This window comes from Peromyscus californicus, unplaced genomic scaffold (genome assembly GCF_007827085.1).
Source record: "Peromyscus californicus insignis strain IS unplaced genomic scaffold, ASM782708v3 Scaffold_149__1_contigs__length_90277, whole genome shotgun sequence".
NCBI lineage: Eukaryota > Metazoa > Chordata > Mammalia > Rodentia > Cricetidae > Peromyscus > Peromyscus californicus.
In genome coordinates this window covers 73,019-86,577 of record NW_026294434.1, presented here as the reverse complement: position 1 = coordinate 86,577, position 13,559 = coordinate 73,019, and the positions used below count along the sequence as shown (strand labels likewise).

General features: G+C 38.3%; 1 pseudogene; it reads left to right on the top strand.

Moving 5' to 3' along the window:
• The first annotated feature begins 208 nt into the window (after positions 1-208).
• LOC128109258 (vomeronasal type-2 receptor 116-like) lies at positions 209-12,236 on the top strand (annotated as a pseudogene).
• The last annotated feature ends 1,323 nt before the right edge of the window (positions 12,237-13,559 follow it).

The following is a 13,559-nucleotide window of genomic DNA, read 5'->3' as shown; positions in this document are numbered from 1 at the left end:
TTTTGTTTTCCCATTTGATATTGAGTATTGTTTTTTTCAAGATCTGTAAAGAATTGTATTGGAATGTGATGAGAATTGCTTTGAATCTATATATGGATTTTGGTAAGATTGACATTTTAACTATGTTAACTCTACCAATTCCTGAGCATGGGAGATCTTTCCATCTTCTGATATTTCTTTCTCTTTCTTTCTTCAAATACTTGAAGATTTTGTCAAGCAGGACTTTCATTTGCTTGGTTAGAGTTATACCCATATTTTTTTTTTAATTTGTGGGTATTGTCGATGGGGTTGTTTTTCTGATTGTTTTTTCAGCCCATTGATCATTCATATAAGAGGACATGTGATGTTTTTGAGTTAATCTTGTATTTATGCAAAACACTGAATGTGATTATCAGCTGTAGCAGTTCCCTGATAGGATTTTAGGGTCAATTATGTACTATAATAACCTCTGCAAATATTAATAGTTTGACTTCTTCCTTTTTTATTTGTATACACTTGTTCTTTTTTAATTCCTAGTTACAGCATGAGCTTGGGAAGAGCAGGAGACATCTACATTGGGTTGAAAGCCAGGATCTATTGTGTGATTTTTTTAATATACTCAATATGGTCAAGACACTTTGTACACATGAATGAAATTTTTAATGAATAAAATCTGTTCAACTTTAATCCTTCTTTAGTTATCCTTTAACAAATTAAGGATAAAGTGCCATTGTGTAGATATATGGTTCATGTAATTGCTTTTTTCATGTTTCTCTAGAGAATGACAATCACAAAGCAAATGTAGAGCAGACTGAATATCTAGGCCTGTAGATGGCATTCAGGGATCACAAAAGCCCCTTATGTATTTTCACAAAGAGAAAACTGTTATCTCAGAATGATCTATTTAGATGAGTTCTGGAAATGCTTTCATCTTTAAAGATCACTTTTTCCATACCCTGACATGAAGAAATACAGAATTAATATACAAATTTAGAGGGGGCATAGAAAAAGGTTTATTTCATTGGCTTTGAAAATTTCATATTTGTAATATCCTCTATGATGCTCTTGTGTCATTTTTAGAGTACCGACAAAGAAATTCGAGTTTTTTCTGGCATTGATATTTGCTACTGAAGAGATCAACAGGAACCCTTATCTTTTACCCAACATGTCTTTGCTATTTTCCATCCTTGTTGGCATGTGTTCTAATACAATGAATGTAATCGATCTAATACATTCACCACAATACATTCTTCCATTACATCCTAATTATAGCTGTAGAAAATCTACATGTGATATATCACTTATAGGACCATCATGGAGTACATCTATAAAAATGACAACCCTTATCAAATCTCCAAAGGTGAGACAGAGTGATAAAAAGTAGAGATAACAGCTTGTCTATGCCCATCCCAAGCTTCTACAGAGAATGAATGAGCAGCATGTGTTGATGTGTGCTGATGTATATATTCTAAAGGATTAATAAATCACTTTTTGGTGTGTCACCAACATTTCTTTGTATTACAAGAATAGATAGATTGGTGTGTGGGGGGAATGGAAAACTTTCTGAGCCTTCAGACTTGTCATAAATATTCTAGAGTCCAATAGAATTAAAACACAACTTTGACAGGTTAATCTATCTGTCCTCTGTAGGAATTCTGGAAGGTGAGTAACACAAGTCATATCTAGGAATGAACTTCCTGCCTATTACATTCCCCACATTGATTTCTTTGTTCTTCTTCTTTCAGATTTTCTTTGGTCCATTTCACCCTATCCTAAGTGATAATGTCCTATTTCCCTATATCTACCAGATAGCACACAAGGATACATGTTTGCCCAAGGCCATGGTCTCTTTGATGCTTTATTTTACATGGACCTGGGTAGGGCTGGTTGTCTCAGATGATGACCAGGGAATTCAGTTTCTCTCAGACTTAAGAGAAGAGATGCAAAAAAATGAAATCTGCTTAGCTTTTGTGAATGTGATCACAGATAACATGCAATTGTACACAGCAAGGGCTGGAATCTTTGACAAACAAATCATGGAATCATCAGCAAAGGTTGTTATTATTTATGGTGAAATGAACTCTACCCTAGAAGTCAGCTTCAGAAGGTGGGGCTATTTAGGTGTACAGAGAATCTGGGTCACCACCTCACAATGGGATGTCACCATGAGTAAGAGAGATTTCAGCCTTGACCCCTTCCGAGGGACTGTTACTTTTGCACACCACCATGGAAAGGTTTTCAAATTTAGGAATTTTATGAAAATAGTGGACATTTCCAAATATCCAGTAGACATTTCTCAGATGAGAACAAAGTGGAATTATTATAACTGTTCAGTCTCTGAGACCAACTTTAGCTCAATGAATTATTATTCATTCAACACTACAGTAGAGTGGTTATCACAACACAAATTTGACATGGTCATGAGCGCAGAAGGTTACAATTTATACAACGCTGTGTATGCTGTTGCCCACACCTACCATGAAATTGTTTATCAAGGAGGAGAGTCTCTGCGTACAGCCAAACTCAGAGGATTGTTCCATAGCTGTCATCAGGTAAATCATCTTACTTTCCATCATGCTTAAGTCATTATAGTTTTAAATGGCCCCACAAATGTTCATATGTATTTGTCAGGGACTACTCTCTCAATACAAAGATTTCTATTCCTCAAAACTCTCTAACATAAATTATGGTGATATATTATTTGTACTAAAATGTTATTTGTATGTTAATAAATAAAGTTGCCCGGGGGTCAGAGCTATTAGCAAGCCATAGGAAAGCTGGGTGGTGGTGGTGCATGCCTTTAATCCCAGCACTTGGTAGGCAGATCTAGGTAAGTCTCTGTGTGTTCAGGGATACAGCCAGTATTGGAGACACATGTATAGACCTGGAGGTCTATACAGACAGGCAGTGACGAGGGTGGTCATGTGGTTGGGTTTACAACCAATGAGAAGATAGAACAAAGTTTATATAAAGACTTTAACACAGGAAGTAGTTCTCTTTTGGAGAGGTAGGACCACCAAAGGAGGAAGGGTAAGGTTCTACATCTTAGCTCTGACCTCTTGGCTTTCTTCTTTGCATTGGTTCTGTGTTTCTTATTTAATAAGACAGATGGTTACATCTACAATAAATATTTTATGTTGATAAATGGACTTCACAAGATTAACATTCAATGGATGACAACTTTTTGTATGTAAAGCAGTTATTTTTGTGAGAATTTATTTCAATATTTTAATAAATGAGTTCAATATTGGAAATAATCACTGAAAATTTTATCATAAAATTCTTAAGTGACAACTAGCAGAGAATTTCTTTCTAGAGACACAAAATATGTGTTGATAAGTGTCATAAATACTTGTTTATATGAAATATCAATTAAGTATATAGACAAATAATAGGGACTGCTTGGTGTTAATGATTTTACTTTTATCTCTTATATGTATATTGTATTTGCATGATATGCATTCCCTTTATTACTTTCAAAACCTTCCATGTAGCATGAATCTTAAAAGTTCTTAATAAAATCAAGCCTGAGCCAGGTATTGGGGTGAACTGGAAGATCAGAGAACCAGAAAAAGCCACAGCTACCTCACCTCGCCGGATCCTCAGCTGGTCTTGTTTCCTCAGACTGGAGGCCTCTGAGTCCTCATCTAGAATGGGTCTCAGCTGAACTGCTGCTAGAAGCCTGAAAGCTTAACCAGCCAAATGCTTAACCAGGCCAAATGCTCCTAGTTCCTAGTCCTCACATTTTATATATCTTTCTGCTTTCTACCATCACTCCCTGGGATTAAAGACTCACTTCTTGGGATGAAAGGCATGTGTCACCATGCCTGGCTGTTTCCAATGTGGCCTTGAACTCACAGAGATACCAGATGGATTTCTGCCTCTGGAATGCTAAAATTAAAGGTGTGAGTGCCACCATTTTCTAGTGGCTGTTCTGTCTCTTACCCCAGATAAGTTTATTAGGGTGCACAATATTTTGGCGAACACAATACCATCACACTTCCAGTCTTCTAACTGCTTAATTTTACAACTTGCCTTTTTTTTTAATTAATTTTTGCTACACACACACACACACACACACACACACACAAACAAACAAACAAATTAACTCACACACATACTTAAGTAAAATCATCCCTTTGGACAGTTTTCATGCAAGTAACAAATGTTCAGATCTTTTTTGCTATGTTATTATTTAATAATATTTCTTCTATTTCCACCATGAATAATGCATATGAAGTATAACAAAATGTAATTACATATGAGATATCTTATATTTAACTAAATAAGATACCTTCAATATTGTTTCCTTTTCTGGAGCACATTGAAAATTATGGGTCATTCTCAATGTCACTTTGCCTTACTGGATAAGGACAGGTAATCATTTAATCATGCATCTCACTTAGGTGGCTTCTTTGCTGAAGAAGAGGGTATTTACTAACCCTTTTGGAGAGCTGGTGGACATGAATCTGAGAGGAAAACTGTGTGCAGACTATGACATATACAACATTTGGAATTTCCCGCAAGGCTTTGGATTAAAGGTGAAATTAGGAGGTTATTCCTTCTATTTCCCACGGAGCCAACAATTGCACATTTCTGAAAACTTGGAGCAGACCATGGGAGCAACACTGGTGTGTCCACAATAATGTTCATTCTTTGTAGTACATCTGTGCGGTAAAAATGTGTGGGATCAGAGTGATGCTTGGTGGTTAACAACAGTCACTGCTCTTAGGAAAAGCCCAAGCTCATTTCACACAGCTCTGTGTTTGATGATTCACAACTTCCGACAAGTTCAGGTCATGGGGATACAATTCTTTGGGCATCCATGGATACCTAGGGCTGTATTTCAATTCACCTCATACCACAGAAACAGATATACAAAGTAAAAACCAAATATTTAGATTATTAAAATTTTGTAACTACATAGAAACCATGAAATTTTGTGATTCTGTGTGAACATCTTTATAGATTAATCAAGGATAGCATGTAATTGTTTCCAGAAACATGCTTCTGGATCACAAACTTCCATATTAACTTAAAATTTAAGGATTTGAGGGACTCCTACCACATGCCTAGTTTTTCTTCATTCTATATAATCTCACCCTGTCTTCTCCCCCAAGTCATCATGGTTGATTTTGATTTTAAACCCTTCAGGAGCAATGCATGCCTCCTAAGCATTCCTTTTGGATCATTTTGATCAGGGAAGACACAATTTCTAACCTCTACAATCTAACTTGATACATACAATGTGACTCAATATAAAAAATATTGTAGGTCCCTCAACTTCATTGCAGGCTTATAGAAAATGCTCAGATACCTGAATATGACATGAAATGTGTGATAATAGAAGAATATCTGTAACCTGTGTCTATTATTTTGTTTGTTTCAGCTTCCGACTTCTACATGCAGTGTGACATGCACTCCTGGATTCAGGAAATTTCATCAGGAACACAGCAGACTGCTGCTTTGACTGTGCATGGTGCCCAGAGAATGAGGTTTCCAATGAGACTGGTATGTGTTTGTCTGCAGAAGACATTGCTGAAATGGAGCATATTCTCTTTTCAAAAATAGAAAGTCCTTGACGGAAACTGCAGACATAAAATATGTGCTTTTAATTGAATGATTTCTCTGATATCAACCATAATATGAACTCTGGGAGGAAATTGAACTGTCTTCTTTAAATGAAACATCTTGCTTACACAATGAAGGTTACACAATCTATATTTTCCAAAAACATCATTTTTTCAATAAGAAAATTTTTTCAGTCATTTTACATAGCAATCAGAGATCCCTCTCTTCCCTCTTTCAGCCTCCCCCACCAACTTAACTCCATTCCCTACAACAAGAAGGGAAGGCCTCCCACAGGGAGGCACATCCAGTAGAGGCAAGTCCAAGCCCTTTCCCCTGGTTCAAGGCTTCATGAGGTGTCCAATTATAGGTAGTGAGCTCCAAAATGGCCTCTCATGTATCAGATGGATTCTGATACTTCCTCCAGAGGGCCTCAAAGCAGATCAACCTACACAACTGTGTCATGATGCAGAGAGCCTATTTCAGTCCCATTCAGGCTCCACAGCCATTGATCCCACTTTCTGGAGTTTCCACAAGTTTGGATTGGTCATCCCTGCATGTTTCCCCATCATGGTCTTGATGTCATTGCTCTTAAAAATCCCTATTCTCTCTCTTTGACTGGATTCCTGGAGCACTGCCTGGTGCTTGGCTGTGGATCTCTGCATCTGCTTCCATCTATGATAACAGATTACTAGAGTAGGCCAGTTCAAGCACCCTCACCACTATTTCTAGTAGTCCAAGCTGGGGTCATCTTTGTGGATTCCTTGCAACTTCCCTTGTACCCACTTTCTCTCTATCGCCATGACATCTCCATCATGGTATCTCTTTCATTGCATTCTACCTCCATCCCTTTTCCAGCTTGACCATCCCATTCTCTTATGTTCTCATCCCCCATACCCTACCCTTTATTGTCACACCTCACCCCCACTTCACTCATGGAAATCTCAACTATACCCCCTTCCTAGGGTGATCCATGCATCCCTTTTTGGATCTTCCTTGTTAGTTAGCTTCTCTGGAGCTGTGGTATACAGTAAGGTTATCATTTCCTTTACATCTAATACCCACTTATGAGTGAGTACATACCATGTTTGTCTTTCTGAGTCTGGGTTACCTCACTCAGGATGAGTCTTGAACTATTTCCCTCACATGATTAAGTGTTTTTTCATGGTTTTCTTAGGTTTCTTTAAGGGAATTATTGATTTCTTCACATTTTTTGTTTGTCTTTTCCTCACATTTTTAAGGGAATTCTTCATTTGTTCTTTAAAGGCCTCTAGTATCTTCATGAATTATCTTTAAGGTTACTTTCTTCTGCTTCTGCTACATTGTGATGTTCAGGTCTTGCTGTTGTAGAAGAGCTAGGTTCTGGTGATGCCATATTGCTCTTTATGTTGTTATATGTATTTTTGCACTCATGTCTGCCCATCTCTTCCTCCAATAGGTGCAAGTGGTGCCTGTGTCTGAGCAAGCTGCCATTGGTCCACTCTGTGGTTGCTGTGTCTGTGTCTTAAACTTAGCTCTTGGTCTAATTGGAGCTGGCAGATTCTGTATGTCAGGGAGCTGCTCTTGGTCCAGTCCAAGCTAGGTGATTCTGTGAATCAAGGAGACACTCTTGGTCATTTTTTTTAAATTATTTTATTTTACAATATAATTTACTTATCAGGGCTCTTTGTCCAGTCAGAGCTGAGAGATTCTGTGTCTCAGGAAGTCACTCTTGGTCCAATGAGAGATGGCAGTTTGGTTTCTGTGTCTCAGGAAGTTACTTGGGTCACAGGTGGATGGGTATTGGGGTAGGGTGGGGATCTTGTAAATTGTAGGGTCTGATGGGGGGTTTTGGTGGGGGGGCCTTCATGCAGAAGTTTTCTCTGCTGGCCTGCAACTGGGGCAGAGATGGGTGGGGGTTCCCAGGACTGGCTGTGTCCAAGGGCCCTAGATCCTAGAGGCAGGACTCACTGGGTGGGAGAAGAGTCCCTCACTCCAAATAATGTTTAATGAAAACTAGAAATATTTTGTAGTTTATTCTACAAGAATCTTTTGAACACAGTATTACTATCCATATGTCTAATCTTCCTTCACCATTTGTACAAATTGAATTTAAAAACAGAATCAGCCAGTCTACATTATTGTCCACCTGGCACACAGCTTGTCACTGATGAGGACCAGAGAGAGTTTCAGACTCTTGTATTTAATGAAATATATATTAAGACCTTGAGGAATAGCTTACAGAAAAAAGCAATTATTGTGAAATGATTAGGATGAGTATTCAGATCCCAAAAATATACCCCAAGATGTGATAGTATTCTTCAGCAATCACATCCTACCAAGAGATAAGGACAGTTTTCAGAATAGCCATAATCTTGTATCTCATCTAGGTTGGAAAGTGCAGTTGAGAACAAAAAGAGACTTTCTAAAAGAGAGGGAACTGAAGAAAAATACCTGATGAATGTCTCCTGAGCCACAAATACATGCAGAGATGCATGTGTGCTCACAGTGACATGCAAAAATCACTCACTCAAAAAGTCATATGTACACATTTATGCATACCATTTAAGTATAAGCATATACTTAATTTAAATCTTTTTTAGTTTAAAATTATTTATGCCCTCTTCATTTCTCCCTTCAATACCAGCATTAGCCTCACTTGAAACACAGTGACAAGTTTACTCAATTCTCAAGTCAATAGCAAAAGGACTAGAAAGGTAGATTAAATCCAAATACATTATATGAATGGATGAATTTTAAATACAATGTTAAAAATATCTAAATTTTTATGTTGTAACATATTCAAAATTCATGAGTTGTTTGGATTTTTTTCTTCTAATACATGGTGAGTAGTGGCAAGAACCAAGGTAATTGTGAAATTATAGATATCCACATACCAGACGTCATTGGAATAAAACATAGTAGAAAAAGTATGTGTTCTTTTGTCCAAATATTTATATTAAATGTTGATGTTATGAGCTTAAACTAGGGCATTTTGGTGCATGAGAGTACAGCTTTCTTTAATGGAAACAGTGATTTATGCAAACAGTGTGTACCTGAAAGAATTGTCAATCATTGACTCTGTATGAAGATACAGACCAACAGCACAAGCAAAATGCACATACATAGCATTCTATCCCCTGCCTTTGTGATCTGGACATGCTGTCTTAGTCAGTGTTCTATTGCTATGAAGAGGCACCATGAACATGAACATTGTTTTTTGAGAAAAGCATTTAATTATGGCTCACTGACACTATCAGAGGTTCAGTCTATTGTTGTAATTACAAGTAGCCCAGCCGCACACAGGTAGATATGGTTCTGGAGAAGTGGCTGAGTGCTCTCTTTCCAGATTCTCAGGCAGAAGGAAGAGAGAGACACTGGGGATACTTGTGTTTACTCAGAAACCAAAGACCATCATCAATGACACACTTCCTCCAAAAATGTCACAGGTACTCCCACAAGAATAAATCACTTAATCCTTTTCAATCATGCCTCTCCCTGGAGAACAAGCATAATAATCTAGGAGCCTGTGGGGGTCATTCTCACTCAAAATCCTACATAATGGTCTCTGGTCCCCCTAGGCTCATAGGCACATCATAATTTAAAATGAATTTCGTCCAAAGTTAAAAGTCCAGAAGGGCAAACTCCAAATTCTGCATCACTGTGTCTATTTTAAAGCATTCTTCAGATCTCCAATACCTTTTTCTGTTTTGTTGATTGTAACAAACTACTCTCTCTTGGGCTGGTTCATCACCCTGTCTGCAGGTATCTTGGCAGGTGCCTCATGACTCCGGCATGTCCAATATCTTGGGATCTCCAATGAAATCTGTGCTTCACCTTCCCTGCTTCTCTCAAAGGCATCTTTTGGCCTCCATGTAGGGGCACCTTGGACAAATACCTGTCCTAGTGACCTTACTTAGCTATGGATGGAGGTTCCACACCTGCCTTCTTCTATCCTTTGCTCAAAGCCAGAAACATGTGACCAAATCTTCCAATGTTTTCTGCTTATTAGGATGTTCAAATACAGTTTTACCTGATTTTTATATTTAATGATTTCTTTCACCAAAATCTAATGTATTTCATTTCACAAGTTGGAAGCTTAGCTCAGTGTGTTCTTACCTTGATGTTGTCATTTCTTTTATTCCATTTAGCAACAGGCTTTCCTTGAAATGTTTTATCTCTTTAAGCTCTGGAATTACCTGCATTACATTTCCTGGGGCTCCTTTTCTTCTCAAACCACTTGTTTAGCATTTTTCCATGCTCACCTAGTTCCTTTTCACTATGGATTTGAATAAGAGTGACAATTAATAATCACATAAGGAAGTGAATGTTGCTCAAATTTTCCTGGTCTTGTCTGGCCCATGGTCAGTCAGGTCAAATGTCCCACAGCCAAGTAAACACATAGAGACTTACATTACTTATAAACTGTTTGGCTGTGGCAGGCTCCTTGTTATCCAGTTCTTATATCTTCAATTAACCCATTTCTGTTCATCTCTATGTCGCCACATGTTCTATGGCTTTGCCTGTTGCCTTTACATGTTGCTTCCTGGATGGCAGAATGGCATCTCCTGACTCAGCCTTCCACTTCCCACAATTTTCTTTTCTGCTTGTCCCACCTATCCTATACTTCCTGCCTGGTTACTGGCCAATCAGTGTTTTATTTATCAATCAATCAGAGCAACACATTCACAACATCACCTGCAAGTCAACACTAGACTGTCTTAAAATTTCCTCAATTTTCCTAATTCAAAACTCTTCAGTTTGGCCTCAGACATATTTTTGGACCAGAACAAGTAGGAACCACACTCTTAGTCAAAATATAAAGGAATATCCTCTGAGCCATTTTACTAATTTTTATGCTTTTGGAACTGCTTGAGTTTCAGAGGTTCCCACTGTTCAAATATCCCTCAGGACTGCTTTCCATGATCCCAATGGCATGGCCAATGAAGCCTTACTTAAAACATTCAACTGCTTTTCTATCCATAGTTCCAAAGGCCACATTTTGGCAACGAGAAGCATGTCTGGGCCTGTCACAGTAATATTTCACTCCTCCCTATTATTTTTGTCTTTGTGTGTGTTATATTACAGTGAAGAGACACCATAACCATGACAAGACTTATGAGTAAAGCATTTAATTGGGGCTTGCTTATAGTTTTAAACCATTGTCATAATGACAGGGAATATGTCAGAACAGAGAGAGACACAGTTCTGGAGAAGATGAGTGTTCTACATACAGATCCTCAGGAGCATGAAAAGAGAGACATTGGGGTGTGCTTGAGCTTTTGAAAAAATGAAAGCCCATCCTCAGTGACACACTTCCCCCAACAAAGTCAAACCTACTACAATAAGAACACATATTTTAATCTTTTCAAATAGGTCCATTCCCTAGTGACCGAGCAAACACATCTCTGAGCATATAGAAGCCTCTCTCACTTTATCCACCACACATTCACAGTACAAAGATCTGTAGATAAGAAGTATAATGTTTGAGAATTTAATCTGAGATGTTTTTATTACCATTTATAAGCCCTAAGAAACCAAGTATTTTCCTTATTTTAAAAACTTGCATAAATATGGAAGTTGATAACTGGGAATAAGAAGCTACTCTGTTCCCTTGATGGTAAAAGTGGTGATTTCCATCACCAAGGATGGATTGCTACAGAGCAGCCTGACCTCGCTGCTCCATATAGCAACAAGGAAAAAATTATCAATGAAGACAAAAACAGTTATTGAGGTATCCTCTGATTAATACAGACATTAAAACATTAAGACTATAATGATGGAATTTTTAATTTCCTTCTGCAGATGTGGAGCAGTGTGTTCACTGTCCAGAGGATCAGTATTCCAACCCAGAGCGCACACGCTGCCTGCAAAGACATGTCTCCTTTCTAGCTTATGAAGACCCATTGGGGATGACTCTGGCCTGCATGTCCCTGTGCTTCTCTGCCCTCACGGCTCTTGTTCTGGGTGCTTTTGTGAAGTATAATAACACTCCCATAGTGAGGGCCAATAACCGCATTCTCAGCTACATCCTACTGATCTCCATCACAATCTGTTTCCTCTGTTCACTGCTCTTCATTGGACATCCCCACATGGTGACCTGCATCCTTCAGCAGACCACATTTGGAGTCTTTTTCACAGTGGCTGTGTCTACAGTCTTGGCCAAGACTATTACAGTTGTCTTGGCCTTCAAGCTCACCACTCCAGGAAAAAGAATGAGAGGGATACTGGTATCAGGGGCACCTAAATTTGTCATTCCCATCTGTACCTTGATCCAACTCATTCTCTGTGGAATCTGGCTGGTCACGGCCCCTCCCTTTATTGACACAGATACACACTCTGAGCATGGACAGATTATCATTGTGTGCAGAAAAGGCTCAGCTATTGCATTCCATTTTGTCTTGGGATACTTGGGCTCCTTGGCTCTGGGGAGCTTCACTGTGGCTTTCTTGGCCCGGAATCTTCCTGACAGATTCAATGAAGCTAAATTCCTGACCTTTAGCATGCTGGTGTTCTGCAGTGTCTGGGTCACCTTCCTCCCTGTCTACCACAGCACCAAGGGGAAGGTCATGGTGGCTGTGGAGGTCCTCTCCATCTTGGCCTCCAGTGCAGGGTTGTTAGGGTGCATCTTTGTCCCAAAATGTTATGTTATTTTCATGAGACCAGATTTAAATTCTCTTCAAAAGTTCAGGGATAAATCACTTTACTGATCCATTCCTAGTTTTAAGACTTTTAGATGACACTTAAAATATCTCTGGTCCATTTCCTTGGGGTGACCCTCTCTTCCATTCCCAGCTTTCATCATTTCCTATCCAGTTTATCAAGTTTCATAATGTCATTTTTGTTGACCTTACATTTTGGTGGTAATGTGGGTGAGACTTTACTGTATACATTTTGCTCTTCATAGTACACATATTCTCATAGGAATCTCCCTCATCTTCAGGCTTTCAAGAACTTTCCTTCCTTCTTCAATGTTCCCTGAGCCTTAGGTTGGGAGGGTTTTGTAGATGGATTGATTGCTTGGTTCTACATGTATATGCTGAATGGGAAGAATCATTCATAAATGGACCCTGTTAGTCTTTATTCCCACCTATTTTTCTATGTGTTATTCTGAAGAGTACTTTCTAGCAACTTGCATGCTAGTCAGTAGGGGAAAGGCTTCTACTTGGGCACCAGGTAGACTTTTCCTTATTTGATGACAGAAGTAAGTGTTGTCCCCTGGAATATGACCTCAACAGCTGTTACTATAGAGAAATCCTAACCCACAAGCCTCAGGGATCTATATGGGAAAAGATGTGGAAATATTTAAAGAGGCAGAGGTAGTGGACGTTTTCATGGAAGCATTATCACCTAGAAATCAACAGGACTAAACAATCACATGAAATCACAACAGTGTTGGAAACATACATAAGATCTGCAGTGGTAGCAGCCAAAAAAAATCACAGTACTAACAAGTAGACATGGACTCAAATCCAATCCATAAACAAGAAATAGTGTGCAGTTCTTGCCTTTTGCAAAAGAGACAGCATTTTCTAGAATGGTGTTTCAATGGTTATTTCAACCACACTCCTGGGTCATGCATTTTGTTGTAGCTGGACACACAAGATATATTTCATGGGTTTTTATTTTCTGTGTTCTGGGCAGGGGGCTTCTTTTTATTCTTTTTCTTCGGGCATTGGTTTATTTTATTCTTTTTGCTTATTTGTTATGATTTCCATTTGTGCTTTGTTTTGTTTAAGAGAGATAAGAAAAAATATAAAATTGGATTCAAAGATATGTGTGTAGGATTGGGGATGCATTTATAGAGGGGAAATATAGTATTTGGAGGAAAGATTTAATAAAAAGTAAAATATGAAATACATGTATGAAATAACTAATTGAGTATGTGTTTACATATAAATGTTAAATGAATTTTACTTTTGGGATGATAGCAATTCCCTAGATACACAAACCGTCTTACAAGAATCTCAATATCAGGCACGAGAAACCTTTCTCTAGGTCATTTTTCAGGGGAATCCAAAATAAACTCACAA